We start from the raw sequence: 26,509 nt of genomic DNA, 5'->3' as shown, positions 1-26,509 counted from the left end.
GTTGGAATCTTGAATTCAGCTAGACTGGACAACAGAGGAAAGCAGCTGGCTGATCCATGCCTCTTCTGGCTTCTTGGCTGATTTTGAGTTCCTTGAGCCATCCGTTGGTGTAAGTGTCACTTCAGTGGAGCAGACCCTGAGTGACACAGCAAACAAGATGCAGAGGGGATGGGGAATTCTGATGGGAATCAGGACGCAAAGGGAGCCTATCTCAGGACAGGGGCCTTTGCAGCAAATCAGACTAGAGAGGGTGTTCCAGCATCCAGTGATCACCCGTGAGGAGGGAATGTCACCTGGTGAACAAAGACTGAGGATACGCGACAGCGGAGGGGTTCTCAGGACCTCCTCACCTACTTCCCCGTGGGCTTGGGTCTTCTCCTCACCAGCTCACAGGGTTCCCTCAGGTAGATCTGTCCTCCCACTCATACTTCCTTCATTTTCCAGCACGTCTGCTTAACATCTTGCTCCCTCCTCTTAGGCGTTTCTGTTTTGTGATCTAATTTTAATTGTCTCCCCAACTTCCAATCTCACGTTCCCTCAAAACACTTATCATTGCCTCCATGAGGTCTCTCACTCCCAGGGATGTTATTCTGACCATATAAACCTAGAAAACCAGATCTGAACACAATAATGTAATTTGAAGATGTTGTTCAACATCCTACTACATCCAGCTTAGTCCCATAGCTAGCTGGCTCTGCTCACAGCCCTAGGAAAAACACTCTTTCCTACCTGTGTGATGCCACAGTTGTAGGCCACAGCCAATTGTGTCAAGCATATTTACTGACTCTAGAGAAGACAAGCTATGAGCGGCCAATGCCCACTCAGATCTGTTATTTGTGCAACTCCTTGAATAGTCAAGGGAGTTTTGAACAAGAGTCAAGTCAGCATAGAGCACTAGAAAGATGTCTCTGGCCAGTGAGATCCCCTTCGCTGCCCTCTGTCCATCCTTTTTTTTCTTAGACGGAGTCTTGTTCTGTCACCCAGGCTAGGGTGTAGTAGCTCAGTCTCAGCTCACTGCAATGTCCACCTCCTGGGTTCAAGCATTTCTCCTGCCTTAGACTCCCAAGTAGCTGGGATTTCATGGACCCACCACCATGCCCAGCTAATTTTTTTTTTTTGTATTTTTTAGTAGAGACGGGGTTTCACCATGTTGGCCAGGCTGGTCTGTCTGACCTCAGGTGATCTATTTGCCGAAGTGCTGGGATTACACTTGTGAACCACTGTGCCCAGCCTGCCCATCCCTCGTAAGTCCCATTTGTTTAAGTCTGTGGATTTAAACCAGAATGCAAAGCCGGACCGCGGATTACCTAGCTAGGCACCATTTTCTTTGTCTGTTGATCCAGGCCAAGAGTTCGGTGAGTTTCACTGATACTCATTGGGAGTTTAAAGACCAAGGGCAAGAGAGTCATGGAATCCACCCTTTGGCCACATTCTGACTGGGCCCACCCTGCACCAAGGAGTTGTCTTTATAATGTTTTCCTTATAAAAGCTGTAACATTACATCTATCTATCTATCATCTATCTAATATATATAAACCTTTAGAAAGTTTTCTTTATAAAATCCAGTCATTGAAGATTTTTCCTTTGTATGTTTAAATAATAGGTATTTTAGTCTGAATAGCTCGTGAGAAAGTCAGTGGGGAGGAGGACAGCAGTTAAAGGGTCTGTGTATATCCACACTGGAGCAGCAGCCTGCAACAGCCAGAGAACCTGGGCTTTGAACTCAAACTAAACTGAGTGCAAATCTAAGCTTCAACACTTCCCAGCTGTGGCTTTAGGCAGGATGCTTGAACTCACTCATTTATTTACTCAGCAAATATCTGTTGAGCCCCTACTATGGCCTGACTAGGTGCTAAGCCCTGGGGCTACAGCAGAAATAAGACAGACATGCTCTGCCTCTACTAAGCTTCAACATAGTGAAGAACTAAGCATTTACCCTGTCTATGTTGTTAAGACAATAACTACTGTAAGAGTTATTGTGAGATCAGAGTGTGTGTGTGTGTATAATGTTGCCTTTTGTCTGAGTGAAACAGCTTCCGGGCAGCTTGATGCTTTCTAGATCTTAGCCTCCTGGCTATGTCCGCATATTTTCTTCAACATCTAAGAAGTACTTATTGAGTGTCAATAATCTGCCTGGCACTCTTCCAGGTACTTTGGACACATCAGTGAACAAGACAAAGTCCCTGGGCTTATGGAGGTGCTAGATGGAGCCAAACGATGAATCACTGACATAACAGAGACATAAATTATGCACTGTCTCAGTTCCTGAGGCCCGGCAAGCAGACTCTGAGACAAGAGCTGGTGCAGGGACATTACCTGGGAGGTCGTTCTAGAAGCACAGGTGAGGAAGAGAGATGGGGAGGCAAGACAGGGAAGAGAAAGACAATTAAAAACGCATTAGTAGCCTCAGCAACATGGCGAAACTTCATTGCTACTAAAAATAAAAACATTATCTGGGCTCGGTGATGCAGGCCTGTAGTCGTGGCTACTTGGAAGTCTGAGGTGGGAGGTTCACCTGAGCTTGTGGGGCGGAGGTTGCAGTGAGCACTTCAGCCTAGGCAACGGAGCAAAAATCTGTCTCAAATAAACAAACAAACAAAAAGCATTAGTGAGTAGAGGGTTAGGGTTAGGGTTAGCCTGTTTTTAAACATCATAAGCATCAAATCATACAGGATGTATGTAACCGTGTCTGACTCTTTCTGCTTAGTTCACACAGTGGGTGTGAGATCCTTCCGTGTCCCTGGATTGGTCTGAAGATTGCTCCCTCTCACTGTGGTGCAGTAGTCCACCATGTACTCTACCATAATTCCCTCCTCAGCCCAGGGTATGTGCATACTTTCTGGTTTGTAGCTGTAAGCACTGCTCTGAATGTCACTCTTAAATGAACACATGCTCATTTCTATTTGGTCTTTACCCAGTGAGGCAGAATAGAGTCTGAAAACAGGGAACCTGAGATTGATTTGCACTAACTTCCTAGAACTGAATCCAGAGGAAAATCCCACCTCTCTACACCCAAGTAACAAAGGAATCAGGGGCTACTCCCTTTGCACTGCCTTGCAGATGAAAAATGGAAAGTACCTATGATTGGTCCCCTCCAGCGGCAGGGGCCAAGTCTTCATATGTAAATTTGTAACTTCACTTCCCCCTCTGATTGGTTGCCTGCTGCAACCTATCAGACTTGTTGCAGGCCAAGTCTTACAATTTACATAGGGTGTAACCAAGTAACCAATGGAAACCTCTGGAGGTTATTTAAACCTCAGAAAATTCTGTAACCAGCGCTTTTGAGCTGCTTGCTCGAGCCACCTCCCACTCTATGGAGTGTACTTTTGTTACATAAATCTGTGCTTTCATTGCTTCGTTCTTTAATTGCTTTCTTTGTGTGTTCTCCAACTTTTTGTTCAAAACGCCAAGAATTTGGATGACTTGTAAAGACCCTCCACTGTAACACCAGGAGTGAAATTGTTGGGTTGTAGAGTTTGCATGGATTCAACTTTGGAAAATATTAAGCAGATGTTTTGCAGGCCAATTCTGAAAAAATAAAAATAAAAAATAAAATAGTTACAGGTTTGACTCTTTTACATTCAACATGAAAATAGTTTGTAGACAGTCCCATGCGGGGTTAAAAATAAATATTTTTACAGCTGAAATGACTTACTCTATTAAGAAGAAGAATGTCAATGAGAAAATTGGCCCTCTTGTCGGCCAATATGCAGGTCTCTGGGAAGCCCTGAGGAAGCATCTTCCTCATTTGCCACTTTAAAATGAAAACATGCCATAGGACGACAGCTGGAGGAATGCAAGTCTCTTAATGCCGTCTCTGATCTCCGAAAAGGTGTCTCTGTGCTCTAGTTTTTGGAAATCCACACCTCATCCCCCCCATTTTTAGGCTCAGGGAAGATGCGTTTTGTTCAGGAGATACCTGTATGCATCAAGATTTGGGGGGTGGGCGGATATGGAGCAGTTGTAAGGATGTGAATTCTTGAGTCAGGCACATGAGGTATTAAAGCTTGAGTCCTAATAAGTGATCTCAGATGAATTATTTCTCTTTTGGGGTTCTGGTTTTTTCATCCACAAAATGGGCAAAATAACAGTCTTGTCATTGAGATAGATTGCAGAAAGGACGGTCTGAAATGCATGCAAAGGAATTAGCACAGAACTGGTGCCTAATTCTCAGAAAACATTAGCTGCAATCAGCATCACCACTGTGGGCAGTTTTATTTGCTAGCTGTCAGAGTGGGGATGTTCCCGGCTGGGCAGCACCCAAGCTGGGCCCTAAAGGTTCATTTTCCCCACCTCTTTCTTCCATGCAGTAACTAAGTCATCACTCTCCCCACCTCCAGCCCTCTGCGGTAGCAGAAGAATCCAGGCTGAGAGTGCCAGAATCACATCACACTGAGCTTGCTAATCCTTTTTGCCCTCAGATGTGGTTAGCTGGGGAGGGGAAAGGCTAGAGGAGGGAGTTTGGCAAGTTGCAAACCCAGGACAACAAAGCTGAGCTGCCTGAAGCCTGCAGCCAGGAGCAAACGGAAACAAATTAGTTCAATCCCAGAATGTAAACCGGCATTGACAGAGATGCATGGAAAAGCCATGCAAGGAAAGACTGCTGCAATTTCTCATCTAGTTAGCAGAGGGATCAATGCCACAGGCACAGGCCCCGTAGAAGACACTGCGTGCAGCAGCCTGTGCTGGCCCTGGGGCCTGGGACCCCCTTTGGGGCTCCCAGATGCATCAGGTGCCAGTCAGCTTTGGGGGAAGGGGACTTGCCATGAGATGCTCAGCTCCACGTATTACGGTGCCTGACAGTCCTACATGAGAGCTTGGTTCAGGGATAGAGAATTTTAGGGCTTGGAGGATATTTTGTCCAAAGATTTTTGTATTCTAGAATTCTGTGAATGTGCACTGGGGGTCAGGAGGATACTGTGAAGATAGAAAAACATTGACTAATAGGTGGGCTCCCAGCTTCAAACAGAGCTCTCATCTGTTTCAGATTGTGATGAACCATATAAAATTGCCATTTTTATTGGTCAAAAGCAGCTCATTATTGGCAATTTCATTTGGTTACATGAGGTGCAGGCTGGATTTAATCCTGAGCAAGCCACCAGCACCAGAAGGATGGGACAAGGGGGTGCAATTCACTTCTCCATCTCTGAACCTGAAACAGGACTTGACATATACCACAGCTGTAATAGCAAATGAATGAAGCAGGTGTCAATTCCTTCATGGGCTTTTTCCTTATTTATTCATATATTTGTGAACAAGCATTCATTGGTATTAGTATGCATCTGATACTAAGTGCTGGTTAAAGCAATTAAGCAGTACTTTATTTAAATATGGTTGAATTACTTTAAGAGCAGACAGACACTGGACCTTCCCTGAGGCCATTTATAGTCCAGTGGGTGAGACAGACATTAAACATACAGTGGCCTGAGTGTTTATTATAATTGTGATAAATGGTACAAAGGAAAGAGTGCACGTAATCCTTGAGTGTTTGATGTGGTTTGGATGTCTTGTCCCTTCCAGATCTCACATTCAAATGTAATCTCCAGTGTTGAAAATGGGTCTCATGCGAGGTGTTTGGGTCATGGGGGTGAATCCCTCATGAATTTGGGTGCTGTCCTCAGATAATGAGTGAGTTCTGGCTCCGAGTTCACACAAGATCTGGTTGTTTAAAAGAGCATGGCACCTCCCTCTCTCTGTCTGTCTGGCTCCTCCTCTCATCCTGTGATACTCTGGCTCTCCCTTTGCCTTTCACCATCATTGGAAACTTTCTGAGGCCTCACCAGAAGCAGATGCCAGCACCATGCTTCCTGTACAGACTGCAGAACTGTGAGCCCAAATAAACCACTTTTCTTTATAAATTACCCAGTCTCAGGTGTTCCTTTTTAGCAATGCAAGAACAAACTAACATAGTACTCACTAGGTACAAAGCACAAGGGTGACCCCTGGGAAGGTTACAGTGATAAGATGCAGCCCAGCTGTCAAGAGAAGAAAGCATAGTAGATGATAGTATTTTGCTCACAAAGATTTGGTATCGAGCTCAGGCATGGCCATGTGACTGGTTTTAGCCAATGAAATGTGAGTATGAGTGCTGGTCATTTCCAGGCAGAAGATTCAGGCCTCAGTGTGCCATGCTGTCTTTTCCTGCTGCCACACACTGCTGCATCGTTAGCCAGGGTCCTGGAATACAGGCTCTGGGGAGCAGAGTCCTCAGCTCCTCCCAATGGGAACAAAACATGAGCAAGAAATAAACCTTAGTGGTTACAAACAACCCCCTAAGAATTTCAGGTTGTTTCAGTTTCAGCATAAGCTTGCCTGACTAACAGCAGTCATGCACGCCTTTGCCCTAATCTAATATGAAACCATGTTATAGATTTCCACATTCCTTTCCAGTGCCAAGTACAGTGGCTTCCACATGGTAAGTACCAGTAAATGATTGTGAATGAACAATTCAGCACAGAATGTGGTAATTGCCATAAAAGAAGGGCAAATCTGGTGCCCTGAGAGCTCAGAGAAGGGAGAGCTCAGCTTTAGCTCCAGAATGAGAGCATCTTGAGCACAGACTGACCCTAAATGCTCCGTAAATGAAAATGAGTATTACGATCACTGTTATCATTGTAATCCAGTTGTGTTTGGGGAATGGCTTGAGTTAGGCCCATCAGTACCCAGCCCCTAGAATTTGTCTGTGTCCCCAGTGGGACAGACATGGCCTGACAACTGAGTGAGTGAGACTGGAGCACATCATACTGCTCGGGATCTTTCTTTATACTCCAGGTGGCATGGACTCTAGCAGCTGTGGCCTCACATTCTTAAAGCCTCATGATCAGAAAAGAGCATGCATCCTTCTCAGCTCAAGTTTTTTAAATCCCAGGGAAGACTTCCTATTGGCTCAGTTGAAGTCATATGTCTTTTCTTGAACCAATTATTGTGGTCACTGGGTAAAATCCAGCTGAATAGCCCAGCCAAAATTTGGTCCTCTCCTTCTGTCCGAAAAGATCAGTATCCGTTCTAGGAAGAACAGAGTCAGAGTCATCATGAGTCAAGCAGGCTCCCCATTTTTATAAGTTTTATGTAATCATTTACTGAGTACTTACTGCTGTATGGAAGACTCTGTGCTTGGCACTGTGGAGAATACAGAAGACATAGAAGCAGAAGGAGTATTGGGAGTTGAGGAGGCAGAGGCAAGAAAAAGGTAAAGCCCAGACTGAGTCCCGCCCCCACTGCACAGACAGTCCCTCTGGGCTGCCCTGGAATGTCTCTCCACCAGAAAGCTCTGGTCCCCTCCCACCACAGCCCCCAAGGAGCTAAAAGTCAAGGCCTCTCACTCCTGAGCCTGACAGCCAAGCTGGGTGAGAATGAATGGGGCTCTGTGAGGCAGCTTGCAGCTCTCTCGACAATGCTCTGCCTCGCGCACTGTGTTCTTGTGGTTTCTGTCTCCTCTTCTGTGTTTACAGGGTTGGGAAACTGCCACAGCCCTCGCCTCTTCCCTGGGTGCCTCAGAGTGATGGAGATGAAGAAGCCACTTGGTTCTAGGAAGTGTGGCCTGGATCTGATAGGGTCTGGCTCTGTGACCCACCCAAATCTCCTCTGGAACTGTCTCATCCCCACGTGTCAAGGGAGGGAGGTAACTGGATCATGGGGACAGTTTCCCCCATGCTATTCTCACAATAGTGATTGAGTTCTCATGAGATCTGATGGTTTTATAAGTGTTTGGAAAGCTCCTCTTTCGTTCACTCTTCTCTTTCCTGCTGCCTCATGAAGAAGGTGACTGCTTCCCCATCTGCAATGATTGTAAGTATCCTGAGGCCTCCCCAGCCATGTGGAACTGTAAGTCAATTAAACCTCCTTTGTTTATAAATTACCCAGTCTCGGGTATTTCTTTTTTTTTTTTTTTTTTTTTGAGACAGGGTCTCACACTGTCACCCAGGCTGTAGTGCAGTGGGGAGATCTCAGCTCACCGCAACTTCCATTTTCCTATTTCAAGCAATTCTCCTGCTTCAGCCTCCCAAGTAGCTGGGAATACCACCACACCCGGCTAATTTTTTGTATTTTTGGCAGAGATAGGGTTTCACCATGTTGGCCAGGATGGTCTCGATCTCTTGACCTCATGATCCGCCCCTGTCAGCATTCCAAAGTGTTGAGATTACAGGCGTGAGCCACCATGCCTGGCTGGTATTTCTTTATAGCAGTGTGACCATTGCACTAATACAGGCTCTTTTTATAACAGTGTAAGAATGAACTAATACAGGCTCTGTCCACAGTCAGCACTGTGCAGTAGGCACAGAAGTGAGAGAGAACTGGGTCTAACCAGAGCCCTGTCACTCACAAGCTGGTTAGCCTGGGATGTTAGAGCAACTGGGAACGCACTGTGCAGTACATAGCATTAAAATGGAACTGCAGTGACATGAACAAATCAGGGTTTGTTTTTCATACCTGCAAGAAGTCAATCACCAAAGGGTCACCAACTCTGAGACTCTTGGGGCCTTTTCATTTTGCAAGCTGGCCCCTGAAGTGCTAGGCATTGCATCTGTCGGTGGATGAGCAATGAAGAGGGGTTTGGGCCAGGGCAAAGGCAGTGGGACATGTCTTGTCTGTCTCTTTTTATCAGGAGAGCAAAACCTTTCCCAGAAACTTCCAACAGGCCTACGTCTCACTGGCCAGATTAAAAGAATGGGGAAAACAGATATTTTGCTTCTCCAGTCCTCATAGTGGAAGACAACAAGTGGAAAAAGTATTGGGAACAACCATAGGTCAGCCAGGTGCCCATGTCTGCTCCAGGAAGTTACCTTCTTGGCCCCATGCACTAGTTCCCTAGGGCTCCCAGAACAAAAGACTGCAAACTTTGAGTGGCTTAAAAAACATAAATATTTTTGCCTCACAGCTCCAGAGGCAAGAAGTCCAAGACTGGTGTCGGTAGGGTCGGTTCCTTCTGAGGGCTAGAGGGAGGAGCTGCTCCCAGTCCCTGCTTCAGCTTCCCAGGGCTGACCGGTCATCTTTGACTCTCCTTGGCTTGGAGAAGCATCACCCCAACTCCTGCCTTCATCATCACATGGTGTTCTCCCCGGGTGCGTGTCTGCTTCCACATTTCCCCTCTTCATCAGAACTCCAGTCTTACTGGATTACAGCCCACCCTAATGACCTCACTTCAACTTCACTACCTCTGTAAAGACCCTGCCTCCAGATAAGGTCACATTCTGAGATACTGGAGGCTAGGAGGTCAACATATAAATTTGAGAGGGACACGGTTTAACTCATAACAACCCCCTTTCTTAATCTATAAAATAAGCATAACAAGAGTTCCTGCCCCACGCTGGTTGTAAGACTTAAATGGGGTGATCCACATAAGGAACTCCCATTAACACTGGCCCAGAGTGAGGGCCCAATGTGCAGCAGCTGTGGGGGGCTCCCAGGGATCTGCAACCCCCTGAGGCCAAGGTCAGGATCAATGAAAGGAAGATGAGGTCAAGAAGGAGAGAGACTCATCAGTACCCAGCCCCTAGAGTTTGCCCGTGTCCCCAGTGGGACAGACACAACCTGACAACTGACTAGCTGGCCCTCATGATCCAAGATGGCCTCATCCTTGGCTGGTCAGGCCAGCTAGCTGGCCACCTGAGTTAGTGGGACTTTAATCTATAATCCAGGGTGGCCTCACATACTTGATCCCACAGAGCTTCCATTTCCAGGAAAGCAACCTTTAGCAGCTCTAAGGGAAAGGTGGAGGAGCAGGCTCCCAGCCCTCACTTGGCAATCTCTTCTCTTCGGGGCAGTAATGGAGTCCACTCCTCTTCTGAGGGCCACTTCCCACAAGAGCAGGACAGGCTGAGATCCCAGGTTCCAAGGGGCTGCTCTCTCTTCCCACTTGAGTGTTTTGAGTAAATTACAAGGCTTTTATCAGTGGTAGGGGCTTTATTGTTCTGCCAGGACATCTCCCTTTGTCAAAAACACAATAATTTGTTGTAAGTGGTACTTTTTTAGGTTTACCAAGCAGACAGACTAATTGTATCTTTTAATCTGGGTCAAACTGCTCTTGCTTATTACAAATTGGCTCTGAATCCTAAAAAGAGGGAGAGAAATGTGAGAAGCATTTGCAAATAATTTAGAAGCAGAATTACCTTCAGACAAACATTATGTCATGTTGGGGAGAAATGCTTACCCAGGCCTTAGCCCAGTTATGCTCTGGTTGGCCAAAAGGGAAGTTGAGGGACAGAGGATGTTCCCTGTTCACATTCTGACTGCTCATGGGGTTATTGGATGAGGTGAGCAATTCGGGCACAGAACCAGGCATTACAGCCTGGATAATGATTCCCAGAAGTATCTGATCCTGATCCTGGAAACTGTAAATGTTACCTTATTTGGAAAAAGCGGTATTCTTAGATTTTATTGCATTAGGGTGTTTATGCTGGATTATTTGGGTGAGCCTCAAATGCAATCACAAGTGTCCTTATAAGAGAAAGGTGTAGGGAGGTTTGACATAAACAAAAGAAGAAGACAGAGCTTAGAGTGATGCAGCCACAAGCCAAGGCTTGCTTGCAACCACCGGATTCTCTCTAGAATCTCTGGATGGGCTATGGCCCTGTGGATACCTTAATTTTGATCTAGTAAAACTGACTCAAGGCCTCTGGCCTCCAGAACTATAAGAGAATAAGTTTTCATTATTTTAGGCAACCAAGTGTGTAGAAATTTGTTACCACTGCTTTAGGAAACTAACACACCAGGAAATTCGTGTGGATGGCTCCACTCTACCCAAAGTGGAACTTCCAAAGCTGAAGAGGCCCCCAGGAGACATGGAAAGTATCACAGAAAGCATGTCCATTGGCTGGTGGTGCTCTAGCTCCTGCGTGGCCGCTTCTTGTGTGACCCTCTCTGAACCTTGGTTTTATCTTCAGAAAAGTAAGAATAACCAACCTCCTCACTTCATTGTTGGAGGATTAAATGACAGGCTACACATAAATTAGAAGCTGGCAGGTCACCACTGATGACCAGTGAAAGTTACTTTTTTGTCTAATTTTTATTGTTATACCTCTGTTGACTTGCCATGGGCTACTGTGAGAGTCATCAAGCAGTTTTTTGGGGAACTGTAAACTGTACTCATATCCTCTGCAAACCCCTTAATTTGCCAGGCAGTATTTGTAAACTTCATGAGCTCAGGTCATTGAGGGTTAATTTCTCCTAACTCAAAACAGTTTGCAGAAAGCATTGACGGCAATGTAAAGCAAGCTGGTACTCAAGCCAGGAAGGTGACATCCATAACAATGAGGCCAAGAGGGATATTTATTTCACTCTATTCACTAAAAAGAACACGATTTTGACAAAGGCAGTCGAAGAATTAGCCATATCCATGCATCTCGGATAATTGTCCTTGGGTTGAGGCAAGGTTGGCCTTATCCATCCTTAACCATATCCATGATGTGTTTCCAGGGGCACTCCTGGATGACCCACCTTTGAAATATCTTCACTATCAGAGCTGTAATTTCCACTGTTAGAGATTTATTCCTTTGGTGAGCTCAAGCATGGACCAATTGAGAGTCAAATATCACTAAGATGCCAATTCCAGTTATTAATAACTTAATAAATTGTGGTTTGCAATTTAAAACCTTCCAGTGTCTTCCTGATGCTTCAGCAAAAAACTACATATTTTCCATGGTCTCCAAGGCCTCCACAATCTGATCTTCTCCTCCTTGCTCTTGCATATTTCTTCTAGTTGTTCAAATGTTTCTATGATCTCTCTCAGGCCTCAGGCCTTTGCACAGGCTACTCTAGCTGGAAAAGACATTTAAAACATACTGACCTGCTGGGGCTGGGAACTATACAGGAAAGGGGAAGAGTGAACATGAGGATAAAGGGACATGGTCCTAGCACTCAAGATGCTCCCCTTCAAGTAGGAGTCATGACTAAAAAGAAGCTGAGAACAGACAGAGCAAGCAGCCTGGATGTGAGGCAGCGAAATGCTACAGGTCTTGAGAGAGATCCTTTCTCCTAGAGGTGGTAGAGGGGATCCAGGAGGCAACAGAACATTTGAAGGATGCATCACACTTAGCCATGGCCGAAAGATTGTTGTAGAGAGTGCTTTTCAAGTGGAAGGCACAGCTTAGGCGTAGACAAGAAGGGGCAGGACGTGAACATTCAGAGATGAACAACAGCGGGAACAAACACTGAGCACTGGGAAATTACCCAGAAAATCACAGAAGTCCCTCGTGACCTGACCCTGCCCATCTCTCCATTTCCTCTCACTTACAGTAGCCCAGCCACGTGGGCCTTCCATCTGAGACCCCAGTGAGTCTGTGGATTCTCATCTTAGGGCCTTGGCTCATCCCTTCACTCTGCCTGGAAGCTCCCCCTCCCATCCCTCCCACAGCTGCCCCCTTCTCACCCTCTCCATCTCAACCACTCCCCATGGAGGCTTTTGCAACCATCTCCTCCAAAGTGTGTCCATGCTGTTTTTCTCACTTAGTGCCCCTTACTCGGTACTTCCTGACATTTAGACCCAGCATTTCCTCACCCACCTATATAGAAAGGAATTTTTGCATATTTGCATGAGGAGTCACATGGAAGAATATTCATTTCTAAAGTGCATGAAATCTAACAAGATTATATGTATTAGATTTGGAAAGATACCACATACCAGTTAACAGGAAAATGGATAAATAAAGGGAGATCATGATGCTGTCACAGTTTGGCTGGAAGTTAAACCAAACTGGAACTCCAGAACTCATGGCAACAACACGGAGAACTATCAAATCAATAATGAAAAAAAAAGGAAACGAGAAAGCTGCCGGAGACAACCAACAGTATGACCACGTTTATTCTCTAAAGGTGTAAAAGCACATGGACACGTACAAATGCAATCAAACTTAAAATTATATATGGGAAAATTTATGACAGCAGTTACCACTGAGGGAGAGAAGGAAGGGAATTGTATGGTGAACAGGCTTCAACTGTGTTTGCAATGCTTTGATTCTTAAGCTGAGTGGTGGGCATGCTAATGTTTATGAAATATTCTCTATGAGTTTTTTGCATGCCTGAAATACTTCAACATACTGCAATTTTAAAGGAGGGGGAGGAAGCCTAAGTGTTTTGCTTTCTATAAGAAATGCTACTGGGGAATAATAAGACTGAGAAGCAGCCAGACTGTTTGTGAACCTAGATAAAGCTTCTGATTTCTCCTGGTTTGCCTAGAGATGCCCTGCCCTTGGCGGGTGGTCCAGCCCGTGACACAGCTGCACACAGCGGTGCCTGTAAGCAGCAAGCATGGTAATCCTCCCAGGATGCCACCCCTGGCCTGCTGCAATGCAGAGTGCATTCCCTGGGAAGCCGTGTTTCCTCCAGGTGAAGGATGGGATCACTCCATCTCTGTCACCTGCACAGAGAAGGAAGTGCTATGGAGAGACAGATTAGATCATCTATTATCAAGTAGGCATAAGATAGACCGAGGAGGCACCTGCAGCTCGCCAGATGTTCTATCCATTATCGGAGTCGTGGGGAGGGCAGACCTTGGATCTTCCTTTCTGTCCCCCTCGTCCAGATTCTCTAGGGAAGAATCAGACAAGAGACTGGATCGTGGACCAGTGCCCTCAAAACTGAACTGATGATGGGGCAGGGTTCTGGCGGCGGTGGGGGTAGGCACCACAGGCGGGACAGAGTACATTACTCCTGGGCTGTGGAAATATTCAAGAAGAGAGTATACTCTTTTGGAAGGTTCTTGTCTTCATGGCAGTGGTGAAGCATAATAAATGTCTCCCCTAGGACACTTAAACAAAAGCCCAACCATTGCTACCATCATCTTCATCATCTTCATCATTGTCAAATGCTTACTCTGGGCCAGAAACTCTGCTAAGCATTTCACCTGCATTTTTGTATGGATTCATGGCAAGTTCTTTACAAGGAAAGAACTGTCCACATCCCCAGCTGACAGCAGAGGAAACTGAGGCAGAGAGAGGCAAGTAACCAACTGAGCTCCACCAAGGTGGACTGCCACAAACATGCCACCTCCTCTGCCTCGCCATTGACTTGTCAATGACCTCCTCACCCAGGCATCCGCTGCACAGATGGGGAGGTGGGCAGAGTCCCTTTGCTTCCTTATATCCCGGAAGCACTCTGCGCAGAAATGGCACACCCAGCACCTAGCATCCAGCACCCAGCACCTAGCACAGCCTTCTCTGGCCAGCCAAGGCCCAGAGGTCTCAGCTTTAAGGGCTTAGTTTCTAAAACGAGAACCTAGGAGCATTACACGACTTTCCTCAGAACTCAAAAGGCTCTTCATGACTTTATGAATCTTCAGAGATGAGGATGAGCATGGCTGTAGGGGAGACCAGGCAGGTGGCAAGACCTAACCCCGAGCCCCTTCCCTGGTCATTTAAAGGATCCCCTCATCACCCATCCACTTCTACTTGTTGACTCTTGGGGAACAAGCAACACAGAGTGACTAACTCCACCAGCACCACCACAATATCACCACCACCACCCAAAGCCCACTACCTTCCAAATCTGGGGGCGCATCACCACCTGATCTGGAAACCTCTTCCTATACCTCTGATGTTCCGTTTCAGTGAGTCTGAGCCCAGACGCAGACCTTCTATAAAATACCCCGAGATGATTCCGATGGTCCTACAGATTTAGTACACATGGCCTTAAGCTGTAGAAGGTTCTAATGGTGGAATTAGAGAATTCCAACTTGTAGGAGGGGCAAGAGGAGATGGAGGTGTCAGTTTTTCTGGCAGAGAACAGAATTATGCCCCCAAAACTTAACTCCCAAGCCCACCCCCTGCCCCTGGAAACATTGGTTACCAGTTAGGTCACACAGGGAGAAATTACACTTTAGAGTTACACAAGCCAAGGATCATCAGCTCCACTCTACTCTGGCCTCCAGACATCCTCCCTCCCTTTCCCTAAATTCATCCCATCCACAGCCAGCCTCATATTCAAAGTTATGTTCACCTGACCACAAGATGCCCAGGCAGATTGCACATTCCAGGTCCAAATGAGGTGTATTAGTCAGCTCAGGCTGCCATAACAAATACCACAGATCAGGTGGCTTAAACCACAAAATTTCTTCCTCACAGTTCTGGAGGCTGGAAGTCCAAGATCAAGGAGTCAGGTCAGGAGTTCAAGACCAGTCTGACCAACATAGGGAAACCCCATCTCTTCTAAAAATACAAAAATTAGCCTGGCATGGTGGCACACACCTGTAATCCCAGCTACTCGGGAGGCTGGGGCAGGTGAATTGCTTGAACCTGGGAGGCGGAGGTTGCAGTGAGCTGAGATCGAGCCACTGCACTACAACCTGGGAGACAGAGTGGGACTCGATTTCAAAAAAAATAGAAAAAAAAAGGTGTTGGTAAAGTTGGTTTCTTCCGAGGCCTCTCTTCTTGGCTTATAGCTGGCCATCTGCTCCCTGTGTCCTCACAGGGTCTTTCCTCTGTGTGTGTCTGTGTCCTGATGTCCTAAGGACACCAGTGAGATTGGATAAGAGCCCACCTTGTATTACCTCAATTACTTCTTTAAAGGCCTTATCTACAAATACAGTCACATTCTACGATACGGGGGGTTAGGGCTTCAAAATGTGCACTGAGGGCCACTATTCAGCCTGTAACAGGAGGGAAAACAGCTTGCAGAGAAAAGCAGGGAGTTTGTATGTCATGGATGATAATTCTCTTACTCACTGGATCTTCCACCTGGATTTACATCCCCTCTCATTCCTCTCTGATCCCCCCACACTTTCTAAATCTTGACATAGTCTAGTAGTTTATATTATCCCATGATATTATATTTTCTCTTTACAGCAGGAATTACAGAACACTTAAAGCATCACTTCAAGTGCAGGAGATGAGCCCTGGAAAATGTTGTCATCACACTCAGCATTGGCATGAGCTCTCTTCTCCCTTCTGGGCTCCTCTGTGCTCAGCCATTAGTTCGGTGAATAGCAGCCATCAGTCACTGGTGGACTCTTCTCTAAAACTCTATTTGAATTTTCTTGAATTATCACGTGAGATGGGGTAAACAGGAGACCCATGAAATACTCTGGAATTCCAAATTGATAGAGGGGCATCATGCCAGGCACCGGCACCCATCAAACTGAATGACTTGGAATTTACACAGCCAGGGTGGAGGCTGGAGAGGATGTGAAGAGGTAAGGACAGGGTGGAGCTGAGGGAGGCCCTGGGTTTGTAAACCCAGCCCAGTTCCTCTCAACTGAAAACACAACAGCAGCCTGGACCTCAGCCTCACTGCACCCAAGTCCCTGGATCAGCTCTGGGGATGTTTGCAGGTGGTCTTCCAGACAGAGAAAAATTCCAAGAAGGCCCTTCTGACTAATAGCATTGACCAACAACATGGCATCAAGAGGTGGTTTTGGTAAATTGTTTGCTTGACAAAAGGAGTCATTATTTTATTTTATTTTTCAGCTTGTATTTTGGATTCAGATGCAGGTTTGTTACACAGGTATATTATATGACACTGAGGTTTGGGGTATGAATGATTCTGCTACCCAGGTAGGGAACATGGTACCCAGTAAGGAGTTTTCCAGCACGCACCCACCTCTCCCTTTTCTAGTAGGCGCTGCTGTCTGTCGTTGCCATCTTTATGTCCACGCATACTCAATGTTTAGGTCCGACTTTTAAGTGAGAACATTCGGTATTTGGTTTTCTGTTCCTGCATTAATTTGCTTAGGATAATGGGCTCCAGCTGCATCCATGTTGCTGCGAAGAACATGATTTTGTTCATTATTATGGCTGAACAGTGTTCCATGGTTTATCTATATCACATTTTCCTTATCCAATCCACTATTGATGGGTGGGCACTTCAGTTGATTCCATGTCTTTGCTATTGAAGAGTCATTATTCTAAAAAGCATTTGCCCAGTTCTTGTGGATAGGGCCCAAAGTGCATTTTTCCCAGCACTCCTCCTGTCTCGGGCCAAAGCCTCTTCTTGACCAGAGGGCAGATAATGACTAGAGGTAGATCTTGTCAGTGAGATCCAGAAATGGTCCCATTTGCTCAACAGAATCTGTTCTTTGGGAAAAGGTTACCCCAGGCAAGGGAGTTTTGAGGATGCCTGGGCTTCCTCCAGGTGTCAATCTGCAGCCAGCTCCGTCCTCAGACTCTGCCTAATCCCTCCATGCCTGTTCTGTTCCTGCAGGCCCTTGCACCCGGTCCAGCCCAGCTGTGTTCCCCCACTTCCCACTGTTGATATCCTCTTGCCTTAGGAGTGTGTCTAAAATGTTAACACTATATGGATCAAATAAATGTACACTGTGGCTTCTGGAAGTCAGATACGTATAAGCTCTTCAGAAACAGTTTGGAAATGGCTGAACTGAGACTGGTCCGCCCCTCACTTGCAGGAGTGGGAGGTCTCATTAGACTGGACTTCTCTCCCTTCTGGGAGCCTGCTGTTCAGAGACCAGCAGTGGATAACTTGTGGGGCGGGGAAGAGAGGATGAAATCTGTGTCTTTAGGAAAACGGAACTGAAAACATTTAACTTTGAATCATAAACAAAAGCCATAAATTAGAGAGAGGTCAGGGAACAGGAAATCAAAAGAGGAGAGGCCCGTTCCCAGGAAATAAGGAGCTTTGGTTGAGCAATGACATTCAGTATCCCTTCGTGGAGATAGATGATCACTAGGGCCAGGCTGCCTGCTGCATCACTATCAGAAGAGCCTGGCCCAGAGGGGATATTCTGAGGCTGCCCTTCACTGAATTATCTAATTGTCCCCAGAAGCACAGTTTTAGGCATAGATCTTTTAGGTCAGAGAAAAGGACAAAGATCTCAGTTGGAAGTGGGCATCCTCTTGCAACCCAACAAGGAATGCATAGTGCAGGCTGTAGTGGGACCTTTCAAACAGAAGGTGTATTTCTAGCATTTCTCCAGATGCTAACCGGATTTACACCTTTGGGCAACTGCATAAACCCCCTGGCAATACAAGTCTATAGCTGTTCTGAGAGCCTACCCTGAGTCAAGTGCTTGTAGGGGCTAGAAAGGCAGAGGTGAATGAAATATGGCTCTAGAGCTATCAGTGTAATGGGAGACACAGACACATTCACCAGAAAGCATAATATTAAGCAAAGCAGTTGATGAGTTGGTCTACATCAGTATAACATAAAAATAAGTCAGACAGACCAGGTGCCATAGCTCACGCTTGTCATCCCAAAACTTTGGGATGCCAAGGCAGAAAGATCACTTGAACTCAGGAGTTTGAGATCAGCCTGGGCAACATGGCAAAACCCCCTCTCTACAAAAACACACATTTGCCTGGCATGGTGCATGTCTGTAGTCTCAGCTACTCAGGAGGCTGAGGTGGGAGGATCACTTGAGCTGGGAAGCACAGGTTGCAGTGAGCCGAGATCTGCAGTCTGGGTGACAGAGTAAGACTCTGCTACAAGGAAGGAAGGAAGGAAGGAAGGAAGGAAGGGGGAGGGAGGGAGGGGAGGGAGAGGAGGGAGGGGTGGAAGGAAGGAAGGAAAGAAGGAAGGAAAGAAGGAAGGAAGGAAGGAAAAAGAAAAAGTCCAAAAGACCCAGGATGCAACCCCAGATCTCCACATCCCACTTGATGGTCCTTGAACAGGTTATATCATCCCCCAGAAATTCCGTTTCCCAGATCTAAGAAGTAGAGCCCTTGTCTCTGTGAAGATCCACAAGGCAAGGAAAGTGATGCACTGTGTCTCACAGGGAAAGAAAGGACCAGGGCATTGTTCTGAAGCTGCCTGAGGGTATGCATCAAGGTCTTTGGGTGAATTTCTAGAATCCCTATTAAGGTTTACAGCATCTGAGAAGTAAAATGAATCTGAAGAGGTCATCTGGAGATAAAACTATCCCTGTGTTTGGTCCAAGGTCAGTGCTGAACAAATGGGAAAGTAAGCAAGAGAATGTTATTATTATTCCCATTTTGCGGATAAGAAACTTAAGCACAGAGATGTTTAGTACCTTGGCCAAGGTCACATAGCTAAAAAGTAGCCAAGACAGGGTTTGAACCCAGGCTTTGCACCCAGGCACTGTGGCTTTGGGAATCCACATTGCTTCTCTATTAAGGAGGCTAAAACGTCACCTGAAGCCTCAAGGAGCCTGATACCAGTCACACCCATCTACAGTAGTCAGCTTGGGAGAAGCTGCTGAGATGCAGTCCTTTGCCTCTGCCTTGATTCAAGAAGCTCAGTTTAGGGGCTTCCTCATTCACCCTCCAGGACATTACTAGGCACCCCCTTAGCCTAGAGGCCTCAGTTCTTCTACCCAGATCTGTGAAGTGTCCTTGGGTCTATGGTGGCACCTGCCACCCCGGGTCCTCCCAGAAAAGGTCCCTGCCCCACTCCTCTGCAGTGGCCAGGGTCTGTCCTTGTGCCACATGCAGCTAATCCATAATGGCTGCCTGCAATACTGAACGGAAAAGAACTTGGGATCCCATCTGGGCTCACCAGGAAAGACGCCCTAGTAAATCAGTGACATCCCCATGGGCATAGGACAAGGTTACCGCGCACTGACCTAGCATCTCGCTCGAGCCCATGGCTGATGCTTGCAGTCCTCTGCCAAAGCTGGGCTGGGTGTCTTCTCCTTGTAACCTCCAGGATGTTCTGCTACTACCCCAGTCAGGACTCTTCGTAGTGCAAGTGACAGAAATCCAGCTCTACCTGATCGTGCAAAAAAGGAGAAATAACTGACTCACTTAACTGAATTATTCAGGGGCAGATTTCTCAACCTCTCCATCTCTCATTCTCTCATGTACGCTTCTGGAACAGCTTTATTCTCATGCAGATTCTCCCATCAGGATAGCAAAAATGGCAAAAATGGCTGCCAGGACTGACAAGCTGGTCCTTCAGCTATAGTTTCAACAGAAGCTCCAGGGTTGAGTCTCATTGGCTTGAGTCACTTGACCTCCTCTAAGCCAATCATTGTGGCCAGCGGATGTTCCAGTGAGCCACGCCTTGGTCCCCTGTTTGCCCTTATAATGAAATGAGGAGATAAGGATGGAGCTTAATCTTACTTGCCATCTAGGAACCTGCCGTGGAAGAGGGCTGGCTCTCCAGGGGAAACTTGGGATGCCTTTCTCAGTGTTTTAAACACCGTAAAACCGTGTTTTAAGAAGGGTTTTCTGGGAAATACGTTTACGGAATGGATTAGAGCATTGAGGATGCACAAAACCAACAAGCCAGTCTTGGCTTCTGTTGCTTCTGTTCCCTGGTTTGTGTTTATATTCTGTCCTGGGAAGATGAGATTTTTCCTGACTCTCTTGATTATTCACATCAGAAAGGAGTTCTGTTCCTCGGGGTTTTATTTTTTAATTATGGGACATTTTCAGATATAATCAAAAGCGTTGAAAATAATCTGTGCCTGTTCCTCAGCTTCAGCAATGATTAACTCAGGGCCAATTTTGTTTCATCTATAGCCCCACCTATCCTCACTCCACCCTGGATTACTTTGAAGCTAATCCAGACATCATATATCTTTAAGATGCTCAGATTGCAAGGCTCTGTAAGAGCTGGAGATTCCATTCTCTTTGAGAAGAAAGGAATCTGGTCTCTTATTATACGTCACTTAGCGGAGGAGAGTCTTGCCTTTCCTCCTCCACAAACATGGCCCAACTCTCCTTACTTGATATTATACTTTGAATCTTTATGAGAGGAAAATTGCACTCTGTCTATTCTTGTCTGGAAGTGCTCAGCTGGAGTGATTGCAATGTTACCTCCCTGGGCATTCCCATTGTCCTCATCCTGCTGTCGTGCCCGCCCCCATTTCAACCCACTTGGCCTGTAGCCTTCTTTTCTGACCTGCTTCCTGCCTCCTCTTACCTGATTTCTAGGGTCCCTCTCCCCATTCTCCTAGCATTCTAACATACACATGGTCCAGAGAACCACAATAGCATGAACAACTCTATTTCCCATTTTATAATCCCAACACAGAGCGATGTCTCTCCCATGCACCATCCCAGCCTACGAATTGCTGCAGATACATGCATCAAAGAGCCGTTCGGCTGCTTATGTGAACACAGGCTGCCCTTGCACTTCGAAACGCTGTGTTATCTCTGCCACAGCTATACTCCTTGAATAGCTAATAAATGCAAAAGAAAGTTTGGGAGGAAAAATAAGTTACAAAAAAGTATTATTATTATTATTACTTAAAGAGCCAGAGAAAGATAGCAAGGTTCTTCTAAAGTTACACCATCGTTAGCAGCTGCAGGGTACATGAAAGCCAGGGGCTGGGGGAGGGAAGATAGGGCATATTTCAAAGCTGACTGCTGCAGTAACAAAACGCGAGGGGGTGTTGTGTGGAATACGCCAAGCGTTTGAAGTGGACAAGATTTCTAGCATGTTGCCTTGATGCCTGTTCATACTTAATAACAGATGTTTGGTCTCTCTAGGCAGATAATTGTCCTTCTGTAAGGTTGACTTGACCTGCCTGAACGGTCCAGCTTCGAGCGCTGCAGCAGTAACAAATGATCCTAGCTTCTCTCTTTTTTACTAGGGAGATGCTCAGCCACGCTTCCTTTTAAGCACATAATTACTCGGCAGCAACTGAAGCCCATACATTCCCCTCTCCTAATGGCCATGGAGCCATTTGGTCATAATTTATGGGGACAGGGTTCAAAGTTTTAATAATATTTGGATAATATCATTGCCCACACGTCGGGGGCGTCGTGATGAATAGAAGGAGAGTGGGCTTATTTCGATTCCATGCATGACAGTGTGGACGTTAACGACTGGGTGCCCGGCGTGGCCTTTATGGAAACTGCCACCAGGCCATCAGCTCATGAATTATAGATCTGGGCATGAAGGATCACATAGGGACGCTGTTCATGAGGAACTGTCCTGTTAGCGCCTCTTCCTTATGCAGATAAATGAATTGCAGGGAATACCAAAACGGCGTAAATAAGCCCTTAGTGGATAACATATTAGAACATCAACATAAAAACCCAGTGCTGGGGCCTGCTTGGGGATATTTATGTTTATACTCTCTGCTCAAGTGGCTCCCTGATTTTTTGGCTTCTTACTGCTCACCTCATAATTCCAACCTCCTAACGGCACCTCTGGGCATGTTTCTCCGATGTTCTGTGCTGCCTGCTGGCATTTGTACACAAGTTTGCTCAGAGAAGTGCTTTTGGGTAGGCAGATGGGTGACGGCTCATCAAATTCAAGACAGACCTAGTTAGCATCGTCTTGGTGACATGGCGGGGTGTCCCTAAAACAGAGGCCACACACTGGCAGGTGCTAGCGAAAGAAGAAAGGGAAACTACATCCCCAAAAGTAGAAAGAAGGGAGACGTTCTCAGCCATAAACCAGATAGAAAAGAGCCTTGGAGAAGATTGAGTTCAACCCACACTAATCCCAAAAAGCAGGTGGCAAAATTGAGGTCGAGAGGAGAGCAGGGACTCCCCCTAAATTACAAAACCTTGTTGCCAAGCCAAGATTCCTGACTCCCAAGTGTAGCCCCAGGCTGCCTTATCTGGCCTGAGTTTTCTCTCCCCAAAATGTAAACATTCAACACCAGCACCAAATGATAGTGTTAAGACTAAAACAATGTTTGCCAACTTCCTCCTGTTAATCTAGACTGACTCACTCTGAACTTTGACAAGGTTCGCGTGCCGCGTGCCGTGAGCAATCGTTGAACTTACACACTCGATATCCATTTAATCTGAAGGATTTATTTGGAAAGAACAGCAATTATAGCTGCACCTCAGAATAACTAGGAAACGGCGCATTTAAATCTCTTTAAGTAGCTTGCCGGAGTTCTAAATAGCTCCCCCACGCCCAGGTTCTGATCTGGAGTTCTCATTTGCCTGGGCCTTTTTACAGAGCCCAGGAGTGGTTTGGAGCAGGTTTCAAACGTGGAGGTTTGTTTCTCTACCGGGAGGCACTTTATGTAGGGGGCTTTCTGTTTTCTGAAACATCTAAGGATGTGTTCTTTTTTATCGTGCCAAGAGAAAGGAGGTAACAATATTCTGCTACATAAAGGCCAAGAACATTTATCCAGTTACAATTTTTTAAAATAATGATACAAAAAAATTAACTTTTGGGGGATCACAGCTTTATGAATCTTAACACATATATAGAATCATGTAACCACCACCACAATCAGGACACTGAACAATTCCATCACCCCAAAATTAAAAAGTAAAACCCCAGCTGGGATGGTAGCTTATGCCTGTAATCCCAACAGTTTGAAAGGCTGAAGTGGCAGGATTGCTTGAGCCCAGGAATTCGAGACCAGTGTGGGCAACAAAGCAAGACCACACATGTCTACAAAAGTAAAAACTTTACCAGGCATGGCGGTGCACACCTGTAATTCCAGCTACTCAGGAGGCTGAAGTGGGAGGATGGCTTGAGCTTCGGACTTTGAGGCTGCAGACCGATGATTGCACCACTGCACTCCAGTCTGGGTGACAGACAGACCCTGTCCACTCTCAAAAAAAAAAAAGTCAAACCCTCCCTTGATCCCTAGCCCTAATCCCCACTGATCTGTTCTCCATCACAATAACTCTGTCTTTTATGAGTGGCATATAAGTGGCTTTATACAGTCTGTCACCTTTTGAGACTGGCTTCTTTCACTCAGCAAAGTGCCTCTGAGATCCATCCAAGTCCTCGTCTGTATCTACAGCTCTGTCCTCTTTGTTGCTGGGTAGTATTCCATCACAGAGCCCAGACCTCGAGTCAGGCATCACCAGGCACTTACGGGATGAGAACAGTGGCCAATGGCTATGATTTGTGTGCTGTGTGCACCATGCTCTGTCCTAGTGTTTTACTGTACTAACTCATTTAACCTCTCAACAACCTAGTGGGTGACTCCTAGCATTATATCCATTTTGCAGATTAGGAAATTAAACCATAAAGAAGTTACATAACTTGCCCAAGTTCACACAACTGGTAAGTCAGGAACCACTGATGAGGTTAGAACCTGCCAACCCTTGTGTTTCATGGGACATCCTAATTATAAATATCTCTGGAAGGGAGAGGAGAAATGTTAATCCCTGGGGAGGTGTAAATGGCTGACAACATTCCCTTGCCCAGAGCAGGCTGTGCCAGGGATTGAGGACAGCTGACATGACCAACAGAAAAACAAGGAAAGGGGCCCAGGGCTCCCATTACCACATGCCACAGAAAACACTCCCAGAGTGTGCACCCAGATACCCACACACACCCCAAAGGGAAAGGGAGGGAAGCAGGAGAAGGCAACACTTCACATGAATGCCATGGCCGACAGATAGGACGCATCCTGACCTCCGCTCATCCTACTAAGTCTCAGGGGTTGGGAAAAGAACCAGATCTGAGAATTTCAAATTAATTGCCATGAATGATGAATGCTGGAATTGCCATCTTAGCCCTCCAACAGTGTGGTCATCTGCTGTCTTACCTAGCCTCCTTCGAAGCCTGAAACATAGCTGCTATCCTTGGAAACATAATGACAAAAACATAAATGTGGAATTGCAGGAGTGATTTCACCCAGCAGTGGACCTGTAGGGAAGCTGAGGCCTAGAAAGAGAATGGATTTGGCCAAAGGCACATAGCAAATCAGTAGCAGATCCAGGACTGTAACCCAGATCCCTTCCTCCATACATCCACCCATTCATTAATTCAACAACTGAACCTACCATGTGCCAGGCACTTTTCTGGAAGCTGGAGGCAAAGGGTGATGACGACACAGTACTTGCCTTCAAGGAGTTATAATTTTGGCAGGAGACAAACATTCAACAAATGATTAAGCAAATAGATAATTTAAAGTCATAGGGAAGATTTAAAAATTTTCTCAAGACCCCTAGCAAGTGTTTTCCCAACTCACCTCAGCTGCTTCTATTTCCTAAATCAACAAGGTGAAGTTTCCTATGGTAGTAAAAGCCTCCATGGGCCCTCTGAATAAGATCATGCAAAAATGTAGTTCTGTCATTCTACAACTTTTTAAACAGGTGTTCAATGCTGGCTCCCCAGATACCACTAACAGCCTGTTGGTAAAGCAAAGCCGAGTTGATTGGTCACTGCAATGAGGGAGAACATCACCTCAAAAGAGCTTTGGCAGTGCTATGGTTTGGATGTTTGACGCCTCCAAACCTCATGGCAAAATATGATCCTCACTGTTGGAGGCATGGACTAATGGGAAGTGTTTGGTTCATGGGGTGGATCCCTCATAAATGGTTTGCTTCCCTTGTTGCACCGAGTGATTACTCCCTCTATTAGTTCCTGCAAGAACTGGTTTTTGAAGACAGCCTGGCATCCCCCCCTCTTCTCCCTATTTTTCTTGCTTCCTCTCTCACCGTGTGGTCTCTGCACATGCCACTTCCATTTGCCTTCCACCATGAGTAGAAGCAGCCTGGGGTCCTCACCAGAAGATGCTGGCACTGTGTTTCTTGTACAGCCTGCAGAACTGTGAGCCCGATAAACCTCTTTCCTTTATAAATTACCCAGCCTCAGATATTTCTTTACAGCAACGCAAATAGACTGAGACAGGCAGCATCTTAAATGGGGAAGGGCAAGGTTAGATTCTCAAGTCTGGCTTATAGAGTATTTTCAAGAGGAGGAGAAGTTAGTTAGAATCAGGTAAGCACCATGTTATGATAGGTTAGGATTGGCAAAAACAGCAAAGTGAGGGTTTTGAGGGGGCTGCTTCAAAGAGTCTTACAGTGTAAAGCATTGAATGCTTTCTAATGGAGAACTGATGGATTTTCAGGATATTCTGGTAATGAACAATAAAGTTAATTGACTGGGCAAGTGTATTGCTGGAATAGTAAAGTTATGCTAATAAAAACAATGGAATAGTAAAATCATTCTATTATAAAGTAAGCCATGTGGAGTAGATGGCTTAGGTTCTCACCAAAACAATACCTGTTTATTCTAAGCTAGCCAATAGAATCAATTATATCACCACCACTGTCTCCACCACCTCCACCACCATCTCTACCTCTACCACCTCCACCTCCACTATCTCCATCACCATCTCCACAACCACCTTTACCTCCATCAACTCCATCACCATTTCCACTGCCACCATCACCACCTGTACCTCCACCACCACCATCTTCACTTCCACCACCACCATTTTCATGACTGTCTTCACCTCTACCACTTCCACAACTACCCCCATCACAACCATCATCTCCATCACCACCTTTATCACCATCTTTGCCTTCAAATCACTACTGCCAGTATCTCCATTACCACCTTCACCATCATGACAGCCTCATCTCTACAAGAATTTTCACCTCCACCACCAACACTGCTGCCACCCCATCTCCATTATCATCTCCACCACCATCACCATCACCTCCATCACTATCATTATCACCTCCACCACCAGCACTACCATCACCACCTTCACCACCACCATCACCACCACCTCCACCACCATCATTACCACCTCCACCACCATCTCCACCACCTCCACCACATCACCACCACCTCCACCACATCACCACCACCTCCACCACCATCATTACCACCTCCAACACCATCATTACCACCTCCACCACATCACCACCACCTCCACCACATCACCACTACCTCCACCACCATCATTACCACCTCCACCACATCACCACCACCTCCA

At 46.1% G+C, this 26,509-nt stretch overlaps 1 pseudogene; it reads right to left on the bottom strand.

The window, feature by feature from the left end:
• The window catches only part of LOC105714101 (uracil-DNA glycosylase-like), a 29,101-nt pseudogene extending 3,018 nt beyond the window's left edge, over nt 1–26,083 (bottom strand).
• Nucleotides 26,084–26,509: the final 426 nt, after the last annotated feature.

This window comes from Aotus nancymaae, unplaced genomic scaffold (assembly GCF_030222135.1).
Source record: "Aotus nancymaae isolate 86718 unplaced genomic scaffold, 86718_ANA_hifiasm-v0.15.2.pri h1tg000030l, whole genome shotgun sequence".
NCBI classification, from domain to species: Eukaryota; Metazoa; Chordata; class Mammalia; order Primates; family Aotidae; genus Aotus; species Aotus nancymaae.
The sequence above is the reverse complement of the archived record's forward strand: the minus strand, read 5'-3'. Positions and strand labels throughout refer to the sequence as shown.